Source organism: Dicentrarchus labrax, unplaced genomic scaffold (assembly GCF_905237075.1).
Source record: "Dicentrarchus labrax unplaced genomic scaffold, dlabrax2021, whole genome shotgun sequence".
Lineage (NCBI taxonomy): Eukaryota > Metazoa > Chordata > Actinopteri > Moronidae > Dicentrarchus > Dicentrarchus labrax.
In genome coordinates, this window is record NW_026136704.1 from 6044714 (window position 1) to 6063054 (window position 18341).

The following is an 18341-nucleotide window of genomic DNA, read 5'->3' on the forward strand; positions in this document are numbered from 1 at the left end:
GACTGACTTGACCAGTCAAATGTATTTTGTAACATCTCAGCTTGCACAAGACACACTTACACAACAAGCTTTCTAAACATTGGCTGTTAATAAACAGAATTAACAATTAAAAGCATGCATTTGTGTTCATATTGTCTATGCATTTCCAACTCAAATACATATCCAATAACAAACTTTTCAGTTGACTCCATTGCTGACATTTTTTTTAACTCATTCTTTCTAAATGAGCAAGTCCTAAAGGTTACAATGTTCTGATAAGACGTACATCCTTTGGATCCAAACTGCCACACTGTGGCAGCACTGCGCTGTATGGACAGGGTGGGCTTTGTGGTTCTTCTCACAGTTAAAGAGAAAATCAACCATAAAATCAGACATGTGACTCATCACAGGTAAAGCACTGGTATAATCAATAACACTTATGCAGCCTGTTGCATTAAGAAGTCCCTGTGAGAAGCCTCTGACTCATCATGATCCAAAAATATGACCAAGGCACACACTTTAATTAACATCACCTGTGTTTTCATGTCTTCTTCTACAGTACATGGATCATCACCTGGTGAGGGTGCTGACTTTTTGCCTCACAGCTGCAAGCTTTAGCCTCAGTCTTTTTGAACCTAGACAGAGTTGAATTTGTTGTTGTTGTATTACTTTATTAATCCCACAATGGGGAAATTCCCTTGTCACAGCAGCATTTACGTGAAATTAATAAGTACAAACTATGGTAAAGTGGTAAAGCTATGGTATGGTGGTAATTTGAAAACAGAAACTACAACATTGATCAGGTGTTGTAGAGTCTGACAGCGGCAGGGATGAAAGACCTGCAGAACCTCCCCTACTTACACCGTGGGTGTAACAGTCTGCTGCTGAAGGAGCTACTCAGGGACCCCACAGGGTCATGTAGGGGGTGAGAGGTGTTGTCCATGATGGATGTCAGCTTCACTAACATCCTCCTTTCACCCACTTCCTCTATGGAGTCCAGAGGACTGTCCAGGACAGAGCTCGCTCTCCTGATCAGTTTATTGAGTCTCTTCCTGTCCCTGTCCGTACTGCCCCCCCTCCAGCAGACCACAGCATAGAAGATGGCTGAAGCCACCACAGAGTCATAAAAAGTCTTGAGGAGAGCCCTGCTTACTCCGAAGGACCTCAGTCTCCTCAGCAGGTGGAGGCGAATCTGGCCCTTCTTGTAGAGAGCATGGGTGTTGTCAGTCCAGTCCAGTTTGTTATTGAATTTTAATTGAATGCGTCTGGTTCTGTGTGTTCTGGGGAAGTTCATTGTGACGCCCCCTTACATTGTAGACAGTTGAATCCCACCAAACAGTGTTTGCATGTGAGAGTACCTAATGTAATAAAATATAAATGGGTATTCTCTGGCTATGGACACCTGATCCAGCTTATTACTGCCAGTAAAATAAAAAACTCAGATGAGAATTTAGCCTTGATTTTTTTTTTTTAAATATCCCCATGGTAAGTCACAATTACGAGATAAAAAGTCATAGTTATGAGATAAAATATATGAGTTATGAGATACAAAGTCATAATTACAAGATCCAACAGTTGTAAGATAAAAATGAATCAAAACTTCATTTTGAAATTGGCTTCCATATGATCACCTCCTGTCATGTCCTCAAATATTATCAGCGCCAGTTACCTGCTGTTTGAGGCCTTTATAAGAATGTGTGAAAGAAGCACTTCACACACATCCTGGTGGAACTATTACACAACTTAACATAGGTCCAGCGTTGTTAATGCAGAAATGTGACATATTATAGTTTTAATTTTAGAAGGTGATGATGTGCTTCCAATAAGTCAGTGTTGTGTTGCCAGATTATGTCTGCTGCCCTCTAGTGGCACAACAAATAGATAGAACTGGAAATGTACTAATACAAAGTCAAGTCGTTTTACATCTTATAAATTATTATTATAGGCTTTCATTTCTTTTTCTCTTAAGAATTGTTGCTTTGTTTAAATATTTGATTTGTATTTTTCATTAATGCGTACTGTTTTAGTCACCATATTTGTTCAGTGTCACATGCTCTTGTGCTACTTCTATGTTTCTGTGAACTAAAGACAGACACTGTGTTCTATTCTGTACAGGAAAGGTATAGTTTGTCAACTTTATGATCAGAAGAGAATAATTGGCCCAGCGTATGAACATTACAGCTCTGCAGTTCGATCTCGCTCATTGAAACTAATGTTTATTAATATGCAGGATAGGAATCAAATGAGTGAGTAAACATTTGAAAGTGAATTTTGCTGGGAACCTCCTGATGGGAGTGATAAGACACCACGATAAACAAAAAGGAAGGCCTTGGTCGCCTTTAAAAATCCAAAGCAATTATTGGAGAGCAGTGAATCTTTGCAATCTAATAGTGCTCTCGGTGTTCTTTTCGAGCTTTTAAACTAATTCGTGATTGATCGCTAATTATCGGTGACGGGGCCCCTGGAGACAGCCGGGGCCCTCCTCCCTCTTCACAGCGTGAAAGCAGCTATAACTTTCAAACCGTCGACTCTGCGCCTTGTTCCGGCAGCTCAATAGTCTTCAAGGCGTTTGAATAATCATCGTGGCCCTTTTCCCAATAAAGAAGGTGGAGCCTCCCAACAATAAAGCACTGGAAACCCAATATTACCTTGTGGACGGTGCAATAGTCCGGGGCGCAGGTAAATGGCCTTAATGATCAAAAGTTCTTTGGGTGCGTCATAATTTTCAGAGATATGTCCATACCAATCAGCTGTTGCACTTTAATCCTCAAATCCCAGCGTGGAATAACATCAGTTGTACTTCTCATTGTATTGACTGCTGCGTTGAGTCAAAAACGTCGGATTGATAACCTTCTCCTGCGTAATGACAGGAGTGTCTCTTAATAGCGCGCCGATTGATGTGGGCTGTGTGGATGTGAATCACTCTCCGGCCCCACCAACAAAAGCATTAACAAAGAGCGTCATCGACGACAATGTATTTATTTATTTCTTTTCAAGGTCGGATCAATTGAGGTGCAGGTTTTGTGTTGGAAATCTATTCCCCTCAATTGGCGCTGTGCTGCAGGATGCAGACTATAAAAGTGGAGCTGGTGTGGTGATGCTGCTCAGAGCTGCTGTGCTGGTTCAACAGGAGCCCCTCTGAAGGCTTCAGGAGCTCCAGCTGCACTGCATGGGACTGACCCAACCTGAGCAGGTAGGTCATGACCGCTCCTATGGATCATTTTACTTCAGCTGATAAGAGTAATAGTGCATTTGTGATTAGAAGATTAAAGAGCAATTTGCAGGCCATGATAAGGAGCAGTGTGAAGTCATTTAGATTAGCCTGAAGCTAGTAGAAGTGCATGGGTTCTCCAAGGCTAGCTAAATATTACAGCTAGAGGCTGCAACTAATGATGATTTTCATTATAGATTTTCTCGATTAATCGATTTGTTGATTGGTCGGACAAAATGTTGATCAGTGTTTCCCCAAGTCCAAGGTGATGTCCTCAAATGTCTTGTTTTGTTCACAACCCAAAGACGTTCAGTTTACTGTCAAAAGGGACTAAAGAAACCAGACATACCAAATATTTACATTTGAGAAGCTGAAATCAGAGAATTTGGACTTTTTTTTCTTAAAAAGCGACTCAAAGCGATGAATCGATCATCAAAATAGTTGGCTTTTCATTTTATAGTTGACAACTAATCAACTAATCGTTGCAGCGCTATTGGCAGCAATCTCGCTGATAAAAGCTACTCAAAGCTGTGAGAGCTGCAAAAATGAGTTGAATAATCAGTTAGTTGGTTAAAAGAAAATTCATTTTTATTATCTATGTATTTAAAAATGCCAAATGTCTGCTGATCCTACCTTCTCAGCTGGGAAGAATTTGCAGCTTTTCATTGTCATATGTGAGAGTGAATGAATGGGTTTTGGTCAGACAAAACAAACAATTTCACTTCTCAAGTCAGGTCAGTTTTATTTATATAGCCTAACAACACAAATGTGCCTCAAGAGGCTTTACAGTCTGTACAGCATAGGACAGGAGAACATAAGGAGAGAGAAGGAGAAGAGAGAGAGGCACACAGTGCTTGTGCGACAATAAACAAAAAGAAGGTGAGAGAGATGCAGTTTCAGAAAGTTTATATTCTTGTCTCAGAACAAACATTGACTTTAAGTACGAGGGTTCGTAGATTTACTGAGACTGAGACCGACCCGCTGGAAGGATAATGGTAACACTGAATAAGCAACTAACTGAAGTGAAAAAATGAGTTTTAAGTTTGGATTTAAAGGCCTCCACAGAGTCAGACTGTCTGATGATGTCAGAAAGAGGACACGATAAAATCCCCACAGCCGGCTGACTTCTTTCTAACTCTGGGGACAGACAGGAGCTCTGTATTCTGATGGCAGAGAGCATGGGATGGAATATAAGGTTGAAGGATTTCTGACTGGTTCTGGGCATACCCGTTTACAATTTTGTAAGTCTGATCTGACATGGATAGGGAGCTAATAACAGAGTTAAAGCTTTAACTTTAACTTAGTTAAAGCTGCAGCAGTCTGAACCATTGGGAGATTTTTAGTGCTAGCACATGGAAGGCCTGATAACCAAACAACAATTGAGTCTGGATGAAACAAAGGCATACATTTTGGTTTCTGTATCAGCCATGGACAGATTTTAGCTAATGTTAGTCTAACGTGCAGATCAAAAGAGAGGGTAGGATCATACAGCTGAGCTGAAAACATGTATGCTGGAAGTTGCTAGTTGGATCTTGTCACCACTGTGTTACTTTAGTGTCATTATAAAAAGGTTCGGTCAGAGATGATGATGATCAGTCCAGTTTGGAGACTCACTGTAATAGCTTACTGGAAATGACTGGGAACTGAGCCGGGTTAATGTTGTTAGTAGAGAAGCAGCATTCAGTTTTTATGCACCACATATCTGGAAGAAGGGAGACCTGCTCCAACTCTAAGTTCTTTTAAATCAGGGCTTAAAGCTATTCTGTTCGTTTGCAGCTGCATTTTATATAGGCTGTTTAAACTTATGTATGTCCTGTAGCCACTATGATTTTATTTAGTTTGACTCTTTTTAAAATCCTATTTATGTTGGGCGAGTCACTCAAAAAAACTTGAAACTCGAAAAAATGTATTACTTACTTTTTTCAAAAGTAATATTTACTACTTTCCTTATAACTCCCTGCCAACAGTAATTAGTTACTGCTTTTGGTAATTGGATCTTTTGTCAAATGTGCCTCTGTGTGAAAATGATCTGTCTGAAAAACAGAGTCAAACATTCTCATTTGATTTCATCCACCACATATCCAGCCACAAGCTTAATTAGTTCTTTGTCGCTTGTAACCTGCTGTCCATGATTAACATCCAGTTTTATATCTTTTATTATTAATCTTTTATATCTTATCTTAATATTATTAATGACTTTCTGTCTTGTAAAGCAATTGTCTTGTTGTTGAAAGTTGCTAAGTAAATTTGCCTTGCAGGTGCATTTCCTGCTATCACAAGTCAAAAACTATATCCGAATTCCACACTACATACAAAGTGTATGCTGTATTTATTCTATACTATTTGTCACAGAGTATAATAATAAATATGTAATCAAACTAATATTTAAGAATAATTAAAATAAGAAATCATATTTTTCCACTTTTTCACTTCTGGAACACTATAAAACCTGCTTGGAATTACTATGTAGTATGGAGTTGGGACAAAGCTAAAATACCTCCTGTAAAAAAGGGATTTCCACCGCACACAGCCACCTTAACCTGGGGATTTTGAATGATTTTCTCGATAGACTGGCTGCTGTATGAGGTTTGTCCAAAGGGTGGTGCTAGTGTTCCATGTGTGTGTTTACTCCTGTACAGGATGTTAAACAACCACTGCAAAGCACAAGAGGGAAATCTTGAGCACCATCTCTCACCTTCCTGTCTCAATAGTTCTCAAAGTCTGCAGTTTTAGCGTTGTTTCAAAGCCCACAACATACTGGACCAAAGTCACTGCTCTCTTGTACTGCAGTCTATCCTGGGCCCTGCCTCTGCCGATAAGCCTATATCACATGTTTTATTGCAGCTATGAAAGCATGTAAAGAGATTGATTAATCTAATCTAATCTGACTAATCTGTTATGTGGTACTGTAGTGCGCAGTTGAAGTTAAAAAACAGAATGTGTTCAGACATTGCTAATGGAGCCTTAAGCGTTTTGTCAATATGATAGCTTATAACCACGTCCATCAATTGTTTTGTCAATTTCACGTCCACTCACAATTAGTCCAACTTGGCCAATGTAATTGCTCTTTGTCCTTCCTCTACTCATTTGAGTCTGCTGGAGAGATGTTGTGCAAAGGCTGAAAATTATTTATTTCTTAAAACCTTTTCCGAACATAGTCCCAAGCTTATTATTTTAATTAATGTGACCGTCCGATAAATCCTATTGATTATTCAACTTTATTTAACAGTACATTTTATTTTCAGTGGCTGTGGTGATGGATATCCTACTTGCCAAAAAATATATTGAAGGTCCAGTGTGTAACATTTAGGATGCTGTATTGTCAGAAATTGAATATAATATTCATAGGTATGGATTCATTAGTGTATAATCACCTGAAAATAAAGATCGTGCTTTTGTTACCTTAGAATGAGCTGTTTTTATCTACAGACAGGCGGGTCCTCTTCTATGGAGGGCGCGATGTTGAACCGCCATGTTTCTACAGTAGCTTAGAATGGACAAACCTAACACTGGCTTTATATCTGGCCTTTCGTGTTTTTTTTATAGTGAATAGTGACATTTGCTTGAAACAACTTGCTGGACGTGAAAGACATAAAAAATATTAAATGTTGTGTTTCCATTGTTAAATTCGCCAATAGTCGAAAACATAAAACAATATGGTGGTTTGTACTGGGCTAGCAGTACTGTTATGATAATGGTAAATTATTTGAATTGCTCTATATTTTCACATCCATTAGAAATGAGATCATAGTGAGCTCATTCTCAACATTGTATAAGAGATTTATTTCTTGTTTTGCACTCGTAAGATCAATGCAAGGCAGCATCATATTTGAATACAGGCAGCACACTGCTTAGCAAGTTCAACATGTCTGTGTGTTCTTTAGCTACTTGTTATTGGTTTATTGACTGAGAGAACGAGAACAAACAACTGACTTGCCACCATTATTGCTTTCACCCCCCCCCCGGTCACCATGCACTTAGTGTTGGCTCACTGCAGTTCACCAATACACCTCACACATCTGTGTTTGCACAGGAGCAGGTGGATGGACACTGTTCCTCTATTGCCTGTAAACAGCTTGTCACTCCCTGCCCTCTTACGATGGTGGGGGGGGGCAGGCTGGTGGTCGTCAGGGGGGTTAAGGTTGATGAACGGTGCGTCGTGTTTGTCTGACCCACTTCATTTCATCCCAGACAGGCTGCGGGGGCTGCAGGTTGTGGCCGAGGGGGCAGCCGAGCCAGAGTTAATGACAGGGCTTTGTTCGGCGCTGGGGATCTCGTCAGGATAGGCCCGAGCCAGACAATAGCTGGGGTCACAGGTCCTCAGAGACCCAGGGTGAGAGGGCTAATGAGTCAGTATTGAGCTAAGAGGAGCAGGCCAGTGTGGTCTGCAACCGCAGGCTCAGATGGTTCTGACACGGCCATGGCCAATTTGTCTGTTTTGTTCCTGACAGGAGGCTGCAGAGCCACCATGTTACTGTCTTATCAGCAAGCATTTCGTACATAACACATTTTCTTACAAGTGTTGACAAAGGGGCTATTATTTTCTGCAGTAGAGCAGCAGTTAAGCTAGAGAGTGTCCGATCAGAAAAGAACCCACCCAAATTCAATGTGTATCAATTCATTTTCAAAAAATGTACCTAAAGACAGAGAGAGCGGTTCCAAATCCCCAGCAGCATGATGCACCACCAATTAATGAATGTTCTTGGTCAAAAAGAGCTGGAATGCAAATTATGGTGTACAATGTGATCAGAGCTGATAGCGGAGCCACTCAAATCCACAGAGCCAAAATCAAGAAAAGTTGACCCAACCTGACTGAATTAAACTGAATATAGTTTTGACCTAGCTTGACTAGGGTCCTGAGTCAAGTCTTTGTTACTCAGAACCAACCAGACCCACTAAGACATCATGCATGGTTGTTCAGACACGTTAGTTTGCGGTTTTCTTGCATGCTTGTTATATATTTTAGGTATAAAGCTAATGCCAATCAATTCTCTTCCTGACTACAAAGAGGAAGCTGAATCAGTCTGCTTGTTTGAAGCTGCACAAAATGTTTAGCTTCTGGAAATCTTTACCCCAGTTCCTTTGCTAGCCTCTCTGCGACCCAGATCTACCTTAGATCCACATACATGTCAATCTCATGTATCTCTGTAACTCTTTAGTACCCTGTAAAGGCTTTGTGGAATTGTGGAATTGTAACAGTGTCCTGAAACCGGAAAGCTTTCTGACACTGGAATACCTCTTAACGTCTCTTTTTTCATTCTTAACATAAATACTTCCGTATCTTAGTGGGTACAACCTAGGGTAATGCCTTTGAAGGCTTTCCGAAAGTGCGCGCTCTTATCCCCATTTGGATTACCCGCTTCAAGTGTGGTTCTGAACAGTTATAATGACTTTTGCCTTTAGATGTGGGGGGGCGTCGTACTAACCACTTGGTTTCAGTAAGTTGAACCCTTAAATGCTGCTTGGTAAATTCTACGGACCTGGTATTCCTACAATGTTTACACTCCCACAGTTAAATCAACGCTGCCAATATTTCTGCGCACGAAGCTTGACTGTGACTCCTTCAAGCTTGACTGGCCCCTCTCTTCCTTTGTTTGACTTTGTAGCTTTTAATTTTGATCTCTTTACGCTTCCCCCCCCCCATCACTCTATCAACCGCTTTCGACTAGGACACATACGGCTCTGGCTTATCCAGCCGTGACATTGACCTCTCATCTTCATATTGACCGCTGTTTCCCATGACCTCTGACCTCTCAGGGTCAAGCCTGCAGCCGTCTGGACCTCCTCCTCCTCCACCTGGCCCCTATCTCCACCCTTCAGCTGGTCCAGATGGATTACTCCCTGCTCATCTACAGGATAACATTGTTGTCGAGACTGCAATCATCCACAAAGCTCCAGGTCTGAGCAGCAGGCTCTGGATACAGAATCATTTTTGTGATGTTTAATTATGATTATGTTTAATATTTTTCCATCAAGCCTTGAATCTGCAGGTTTATTTTGCTTGAGAATAAAAAAAAATGAATTGCCCCATGTCACTTTAGATGGCATTTATGATGTGTTTTTCCCTGCCTGTCTCTCTTTTTCTCTCTGTCTGTCGCTCTCTGAACTCGCTGTCCTCATTCCCTAGCCTGGTTTTGATACATAGTGTCCTGATAGTTTGCTCTGGGAAAATCTGGGTCAGCATGGGGAGCCTGAATAGCGCAGGCACGAGGCTGACTCGCTAAAGACGTACGTCACACATCGCTGTACAAAGGCTGCTGCTTTTAAACAGTAAATTCCACATACCTCACATACCGGTCAGACGTACCTGCTCGAGTTTGAGCAAAATCACTTTGTGTCTTAGTGGGATCAGTAATAAGGCACAACGGAGCCCAGCCCAGGCAGACTTTAAATAGGATGCCACATAGGTCTGGATAATATTTTTATCTAGCTTGAGCAGAAGTGATGCAGGAAACTGTTCACATGAGCACATTTCATTATCAGAATTGACTGTGTTTGATTGCCTTGCCATTTTGAGCGACATGTCCATTAGTTTTGGATTAGGTATTACATCATCAAGTCTAGACAGCCATCTAATGTGCACATGATTGAATTACATGGATTGGAAATATGCAGCAAGCCAACAATATTGGTATGTTTTGGCAATGAGAGTAAGTTTATGATTGAAAATTTGTTTCTTGGCAGACAATTTTCTTCATATTTTTGAAATTGTGTCACATTTTTCCCTGCTTTTGTTTAGAGTGTGAGATAGTTTTTTTCCGTGCAAAGCGGGGCTTGCTCCTTGGAGCCGAGTGGACTTTGGTCTGAGCAGCATTCCTGATCCCTGCTGAACTGAGAGCTATAGGGAGAGGGGAGGGAGAACGAGCTTCGACGGAGGAGGGGGAAGGCAAGAACAAGAGAGGAAGTGAGTGTATATTACAAAGTGTGCCTCTCAGTTGTGGGCATGCCCAGTAGAGTTCGCCTTGCAGAGAGATCCAGCCTCTAAATTTGAACAGGAGGGAGACGAGGTGACTGAGACTTTTGTTGCTGCTCTCTCTTGCGCGCACTCTCTCTCTCTCTCTCTCTCTCTCTCTCTCTCTCTCTCTCTCGCAATGTTATTTTTCCCCTCCTCTCCCAGTAGTGTGTGGAGAGATTTTTTGGTATGGAAGAGCAAGAGGAGGTGCAGATTTCAGCTAGTGCAAAATAGAACAAGGGGGAAGTAAAGAAAATAGGAAAAGAAGAAGAAGAAAAAGAAGAAGAAGAAGAGAGAAAGACTTCACCCCCATCTACCTCTTCCTCTCCCTCATTCCCTCCTCTGCCACAGCTTTTATCTCAGAAATAGCGGAGGGACCAACTTCAAAAGGCAGTGAGGAAGGAGCTGGAGTGTGAAATCTGAGAAGAGAAGCAAGATGAGAGGCTGACCGGCGCTGTGTTTGCTATGCTGTCCAGGTCAGTGCCCAGGAAAGACCAAACAACTGCTCACTCTTTTCCTTTACCTGCTTTTTCTGCTTCCAAACTCTTGTCTACTTGGTGTGCATTGTGCTTTTACATCTGCTCATACCCTGAATTTAAAAAATAGTGGCTGTACTGGCGAGGGATTGTGTAACAAGACTGACTGACAGACTGAATGACAGACTGTCAGCACAGACTGTCAGCACCATCCGACCGGTGTCACCCACAGCGGAGTGAAAGTACTGAAACTCCAGCTGCTCCCTTCAGCACTACATATGGGAACTGTTTAGTTGATCAGCTCAGATGTTCACATGCGTACACGTGTTGAGGGAGGACAAACTCGCTGAATACGGCCACGTGGTTACGATAAGGGAGAAATCACGGCAGATGTACTGGAGGATGGGTGCTCATGCACCTCCGACTCACGTGGGGTGGGGGGAATGCGGCGGAGGTACAGAGACAGGATTCATTTTCAAGTTTTGTAAAGGGAGTTTTGAATGTATTTGCCACAAAACCTCCATCTTGTGTCTGTACATGCTCACAAATAGTGTGCAAACCAAGTGAGGTGCTTTGATCAGTGATATGATGACAATTGAAGAAGTTTTAAGTTGTCAGTATGTAAGGTATGGTTGCTCACTTTGTTTTTACCTTAAATTTAACTTAAAATTTCCACTTTTAATTTTAACTGTAACTTTAAAACCCACATTCTTATATTTTCAAAATAATCCAGTTAACCATGTTTCATTAAATGTATTCCCTTCAAATGATGGTGCCTTGGCCTTACCTGAAATTCCCCAAATCCCATAATATTACTGTGTTTAATCAGAGTGGATTTAGAACTATCCAGTAATAACATGAAGTCAGTGTGTTTTTTACAGTAGAGCTCAGTTTGTGATTTTAAGTCAAAAAAGGCAGAGAGGTTAGAATTGATGAGAATTTATTATAGTATGAGAGCTGTCAGACAGCTCACCTGGTGAGTGCTGTCCTCCGTCCGAGGCACCCATGAGGGCCTGTCCCATTAGCTATCCCAGCATGCTTTGCCACTGACAAGTGTCAGCAATGGCCTCCCAGGAGATGTGTTGTTGACAGGTTTATTATTCCTAGACTGTAGAAGTAGGGCACACCACAGATTTAATATTATATGTACAGATTATTATTATATTTATTATTATTATTGTTATTATTATTATGTTTCCGTAGTAATCACATATTTTGTCATATGGCTTTTTGTTTCCGACTGTTTCCCAGCAGCAATCTGGCGTGCAAATAATTTATATTTTCATTATTGATAAATCTGCTGATTATTTTCTTAATTAATCAAATAATTGTTTTGTGTTTAAAATCCCTTTTTTTTTAATCTCCAAAGGAGACATATTCACACTCATTTTATCTGATAAACAATTCAAAATCCAAGACAACAAAAATCATGAAATCCTCACACATTCTGGAAATTATTATTTTTTTGCTTGAAAAATGACAATTAATTGATAAAGATAATTCAGCTTACTTTACAGATTCCTCACACATTCATACTTGGTAAGTACAATAAATGAAAAGACCACTTAATATTTTCAAAATGTAATTTAAAATTTTTTTCTCAGTTATAGTTAAAGAAATGATTCATGCTTTGTCAGTATTACATTACTGTCTCCTCCTCCTCAGTACTTGAATATGTTTACAGCAGTAGTGGCTGTTGTCGTCATCTCTGGCATACCAGACATACTGTAGCTGATCCTCTGTGCTCCATCCTCATGTTTGTAATGGTTACAGTGGGTGTTTCCCCTCAACATATCCCAACTCTCTTTACATGTAGTAAAGAAATATTTAAAGGATGGATTAGGCTTGATATTTACTTTCATTCTACTACTATTCTGAAGGTCTCCCTGTTGAGTAAGGTCATGATTCAGATGAGGTTAAAAAAGTCCCTTTCTCAGTTTATTGTTCATTATATGACCATTTATGGGTTACACTTAGGTAAAATGTCCTTCAGTCCTAATAAGGTTTTAAGAACGGATGATTGAAGAAACTTAAAAAAGAAGAACTTGAACTGTTGTCGGAAGGTCAGATTCTGGCAATGTTTTTCTCTAGCTTTGGATAAAAGGCAAAGTTCTTTGCTGTAAGTGAAGAGGGAGGGTATTTTTGGTGTCTATATGTGTGGGCTGGCCACTTGTAACTGCACGACACAAAAAACTACTAAAATGCAAATTTTTTAAATGTTCACTTAGATACTTAGATCCAGAATGTACAACAGAGATAATATTAATTCATTCTTGACTTTGGAAACTTTATTTTTTGAAGAGATATTCATGTAGTTTCTAAATAACTAAAGCACACTCATTACAGTGACACTTCTGCAATAAAGAATTGTGGAATTTTTCATGAATTTTAAAAAATAAAATGGATCAGTATCACATTATTAGATGAAATGGTTATTGTTATTACACGTTAACATACGATCTTATCACATTATAGGAAACTTTTCATGCTAATATAGAATTTATCTTGTTATAATGTGATAACTTTTATTGTTATAACAATTTGTGTTTAACAATATAAGTTAATGTTATAACATTAGAAGTTTGTATAATAATATTTCGTAACGTGAAAAACATCTTGTTATAAACGTAACAATCTTTTCAAGTTATAACATGATACTGATACGTTTTTCTTTTTCTACATGGCAGTAATTAGCCTCCGTACTGAAGCTGCTTTCTAAAGGGCATTTTTAATAAAATCTGGGCTACAAATGGGGGGCATGAAGTGCAAAAGATGAATTATGTTGTCCAGTTGCATTATGATTCAGTGATTTTGAAGCTTGTGCTAGGGACTAATAGACTAAAAGAATATCTAAACCTGTCCCTCACAAAGTCCCCCAACTTCATGGAAGTCGACAGAACTATCATTTTTAACTCTTCACTCTTTTACTCTGAGATTACCAATATATGTAATTTTGTCACGCAAACAACCTCTATGTGTCTCCTATCATAAACCAATTAAAGTTTTTCAATAGAGAAAACGAGTAGCGAGAAATTAAACTGAAAGTGGACGCTTTCCGAAGTTATACCTAAAGCGCATTAGAGTCTGAATTGTAGCAGCATGAGCTACGGTGGTAACGCAGCTAGAAAAACTGCAAATCAACAATATTTCAGTCTAATTGTTTTTATGTTGATTTCATACCAAGGATTTGATCAGACAATCTATATAACATAATGATATTGTTAAAACTTACAGGTTGAACAAGTTGGCACATTTTTGTCCTTCCTTGTTGGCATTTCTTACAGACCAGAACTAGCATACATGATGTGAAAAAAACGTGAAATACCTCTAGATCCTAATTTTGACCTATTTTGTGCTAAATCAGTTTTCCAGTTGCCATTCGGGGTGCAGGGTGGACGAATCCTGTTGATATTTCTTAGGGATCTTTATTACTACTCAGGACAGATGCCGATGTGATATCATGGCATTTATGTAGCAAGATACAGTTACAACTGTAACGTGTTACATTAAAGCGGACTCTCCCATACTAAATTGCAGTAGTACCTTTTTATGCCTCCACTAATCTGGTTTGCCTTGTTTTAATTAAAGGATCCGTCCTGTCAGCTATAGTCAGGGTCTACTATTGTAAGGTCTCAGTAAACACCTTTTCAACTCATTCATTTGCTGGACATTTTTGTTTCTTATTCTGACCCACATATTTAAGAATAAATATTTCTTATAGACCAAAAGAATATCTAAACCTTAAGATATTTAAGAATAAATATGTGAAACTGTGTATGCATAGTTGTGTGCATTGTCTTGCTCCATATGGGGCGACTCAGAAAGCAGTTGGAGCTGCTTCATCAGAGTTCATTTATTTAACCGTCAGGATGACTCCCTTCTTCCTGGGAGACTGGGTTCCCATACCGTGGGTCCCACCCCTGATGGCCCATCTGAGGCTCCATGATCCATCACACAGCAGGCGGCCATGTTCTCTGAAAGGGCCGTGAACTTGTTACCTCCCTCAGCCCGCCTGCCTGAATGTCAAACCCATTTTTCTTTTCTTGTGTCCCCTTTCTGCGGTCTACCCCTTCCCAGGACTGCTGGTGTATTGAAATAATTGGGCCGCTTTCAGTGCGACCAGGTTGCCAGTGCAGCTTTTGAATAGAGATATCAAATCTGGTGCCACGATTTCCCTCTGACCTCCCTTTCAGAGCTCCTTCCTCTGCCTCTGCCCGCCTCCCTCCGAGGTCATGATGGGTCACCATCATGACTCCAGCCTCTCAGCACAATGACATGACATCCATGGTACATTATCTACAGTGGGTCAGCTGGCCTGGAGCTCTGTCTATAGACTATTCTTCCCTGCTCCGTTGTCTCGGTGATCTCTGGATCCAGCCTGCTCAACATGGCACACATTCAAAATGGCAACCTCAAGGGGCTTTTATTCCTCCGGCAGAATTCAATCACTTTTCTCTCTCCTCTTTCTGCCTCTCTGCTGAGTTATTCAGAGTTTAATGAGAGAGGGGAGATAAAGGGAAGCTTATGGTTTGCCGGATGATGGAGAGGCTGCCTTTTTGTTTCTGTTGGAGGAGCCACACAGCGAGCGTTCATGTGAAATGAGTTTTTTTTTTTTTCTACCAGAGGGGAAGGTGATTGAGATGTCTGAGAAAGAGCCAGGGAGTCTGGAGAAGGAAGGGTCATTAAAGTGTCAGTGGAGCTGCAGCTCTTCAAATATTCTTCAGCATTTTAGAGACAGTCCAGGTTGCAGGGGGTTAAGTTGGAAGACGATTTTTTGGGCAAAGTATGGAGGTATAATCTTCAGTGAGGTATTATGATTATCAAACGTTAATGCACTGATGTCACCACAGACATCAAATAGTTATGCGCCTCTACACCTCCAGCGCCATGCATCATTTTAATGACTGCACAGGATTATCCCCTTACATAAGCAAGAGTGGGCGGCTTGGAGACGGCTCCTGACAGTGTGGGAGGGCATCAGACCGGACCAGAGGAAGCGCCGGGCTGACGCTGGATGACGGGGCTGTTGTTGTGAGGTTCACCGCGGGTCAAAGTCCATACTACGTATCAGCTGTCAGAGAGTGTGTTTGGTTTACCGGCTGAACGGGCGTCAGCAGCGACGTAAGGTTCTTCTGTCTGACATCAGAAACGACACCCAGAGCTGAGAGGTAGAAGAGTTCAGCTGGCTTACACTCTCTGTTTCTCTCACACACACACAAACACACACACATACACAACGGCACTGTCACTGAGGTCAGAGCTGGTCTATCTCTCTAGAGCTGTTTGTTACTTTTCCCCCCGAGCGTTTGTACCAGCCAGCTGCCGTGTACGTGCAGTTCCTAGGGGAAAAAAAAGACAGTATGTTCACAGTATGCAAGGACAGTTTAAGTACATCCTTAAAGGGATTTTGACAGCCAGGCAGGTTATTTTGGGGACATAGATAATAATCACACCTCACTACATCAGTCTGCACAATGTATTTTTGTACAGCTGTCGGGATTAGGTGAAATGGGCCTTTCCAACAGATAACAGAAATCAAAACAAACAAAGACAAACACAGAAAGAGGCCTCAGAATTACTTTTAAATGCAGGGCTGGCCCAAGTCTTATTTGGGCCCAGGGCAGAACTGGACCCCTCCAACCCCCCACTTTTCCTTGGATCCCAGCATCTTACTAGACTTGTCTGACTGAATTGATTGGCCTGATCATATTGTATAACTAATTAATTATGCATGGTATGGTCACAACATAATTAGCTGTAGTATATAAAGACTAGTAACCGAAGAGGGTGTTATAAATTATTATTATTATATACAAATCGAGCTGTCAACCTTTCAATGTTTGCTGTCCTGACTCCAGTCACAGCAGCCCTGCATGGGTCAGAAGTCAGGTGTCACCGTTTTGCGCACTGTACAGATCGCTGGTTGGCTTCCCAAGTAGCCAACAGCCAATTACTGAACACAAACAAAAACATCCCAATGTCAATACATTTTTTTAATTGTGATTAAGAAAATGATCGGTGGGCCATTTGACATCCTATCTGACCTGCAGGTTGAGTATCACTCCAGTAAAGGCTGTGATTGGTTGCTTTTGTTCAGCCCCAGTGGAATCTTGCAAATGCCATTAGGAGCACTACAATGAGTGAAAGCAAATATGTCAAAACATATTTTTTTCAAATATAAAATTACTTCTGCAGCTTAAATTCAAAATAGATAACATCTATCTAACATGTTTTATTCCAAATTTATACTCTGATTGTTGCTCATTTTGTCGTGAATATTTACTGTTACAGGTAAACATTTTCAAGGGCTTTAAAACTGAAACATAACAACATGTGCTATGTGCAATATTTTAACACCAATATATTAATGGCAAATTTATGGAGCCCGGTAAGTGTCAGGGGAGAAAATATTTGGCTTTGCCTTTCTCAGATGAATTTGTGCCCTCAAATTACAAATCATGGCCTCACTTCACTACGGTCATATACTGCACTTCATTTGTTCTCTGAGTGTAGTGATGCCAACCCTCGTTTTTATGAACTGTCTCTGCGAATTTATAATTTGAACCCTCAAATTACCTTGCAGCTGTCCCCTGTGTAATATTCAGTCGATGTTCTTATTGTGCATTTGTTGCTGTTACTGGAGTTATTTTTATGAACTGACACAAATATTATTGTAGAAAGCTTTTATGGGGAAATCATTTGTTATCGTATAAAGTACTTTAAAGAGGAGATTAACAGCATTATGTTTAACAGCCAAGACCTGAAGTACATCCACGTATCTCTGTCCAAGATCAAAACTGTTAAAGCCAAACAGTCCATAGCAACCGGATTGAACCTGACACAGCTCATCAGGTTTGGGATTGCTGTCATAGGTCAGACTGTGATAGAATTTGATTTTTTTTAAAAGTATGCAACTGTAATAAATGAGTAAATGTGTTTATTAGTTAGATAGATAATAATGTGCAGTATACTATATGCACAGTTTTCTTTAGCTTGTAATAAACTATTTAAATTATTTATTCTGAGCAGAAATCTGGGTTTGGCCCAAAACTGCTTCTGTGGTTAGGTATTGCACAGAATTCTTTCGTGCTCAGGTTGGGTCGGGCCTGATTCTTTTGGGCCCAATCAAAGCTCTAGTATAGATGACTAAACTGGCCCCCTCCAGTCAAAAATCTGTTTCTTCTTGTTCCAACAGTGTGATGTTTGAATGATGAATGAGCAGACTTGTCAAATTTTCACATTCATCTGCTGAAAGTGCTCATTGAAAATCAGATTTTAAGGGGCGGGGCCTACCAGCATGATTTGTGACATCATAAATAGTTAGGAAGTCAGTCCTGGTCTAGTATACAACTTGTACAGTGTGATGTAGAAACTTGAAGCCACCAGTGCACATCCACTGAGAATGGACTTTACAGTGAAGGAGGAGACATCTTGTGTCCAGCAGCAAAACTTAAAACAAAATATTTTTTTTGTTCCAACCGGACTATTTGTACATATGTTTTAATAATGTCTAGAGGGGATCTTTAAAGCTCCAGTAGGTAACTTTTATAAAAATAACTTTTTGTCATTTGTTGAACCTTTTCTATATCTTGAAAGTAGGACATGAGACACAAAAAATCTGATCGGTTGTTTTCGTCCAGACCTGGTAGATTTGTGAATTTTTGAAACCAGGTATCTGGATATTTACGTTTTTAGTTTGTTATGAGAACTTAAATTGTTAATT

General features: G+C 40.3%; 1 long non-coding RNA gene across 4 annotated transcripts in view; it reads left to right on the forward strand.

Moving 5' to 3' along the window:
• The first annotated feature begins 10148 nt into the window (after positions 1–10148).
• LOC127362277 (uncharacterized) overlaps positions 10149–18341 on the forward strand; it is a 107027-nt gene continuing 98834 nt past the window's right edge. For all 4 annotated transcript variants that reach the window (XR_007884416.1, XR_007884417.1, XR_007884415.1 and 1 more), the window contains exon 1: positions 10149–10618. This is a non-coding gene — a long non-coding RNA (uncharacterized LOC127362277). The remainder of the gene's footprint in view (positions 10619–18341) is intronic.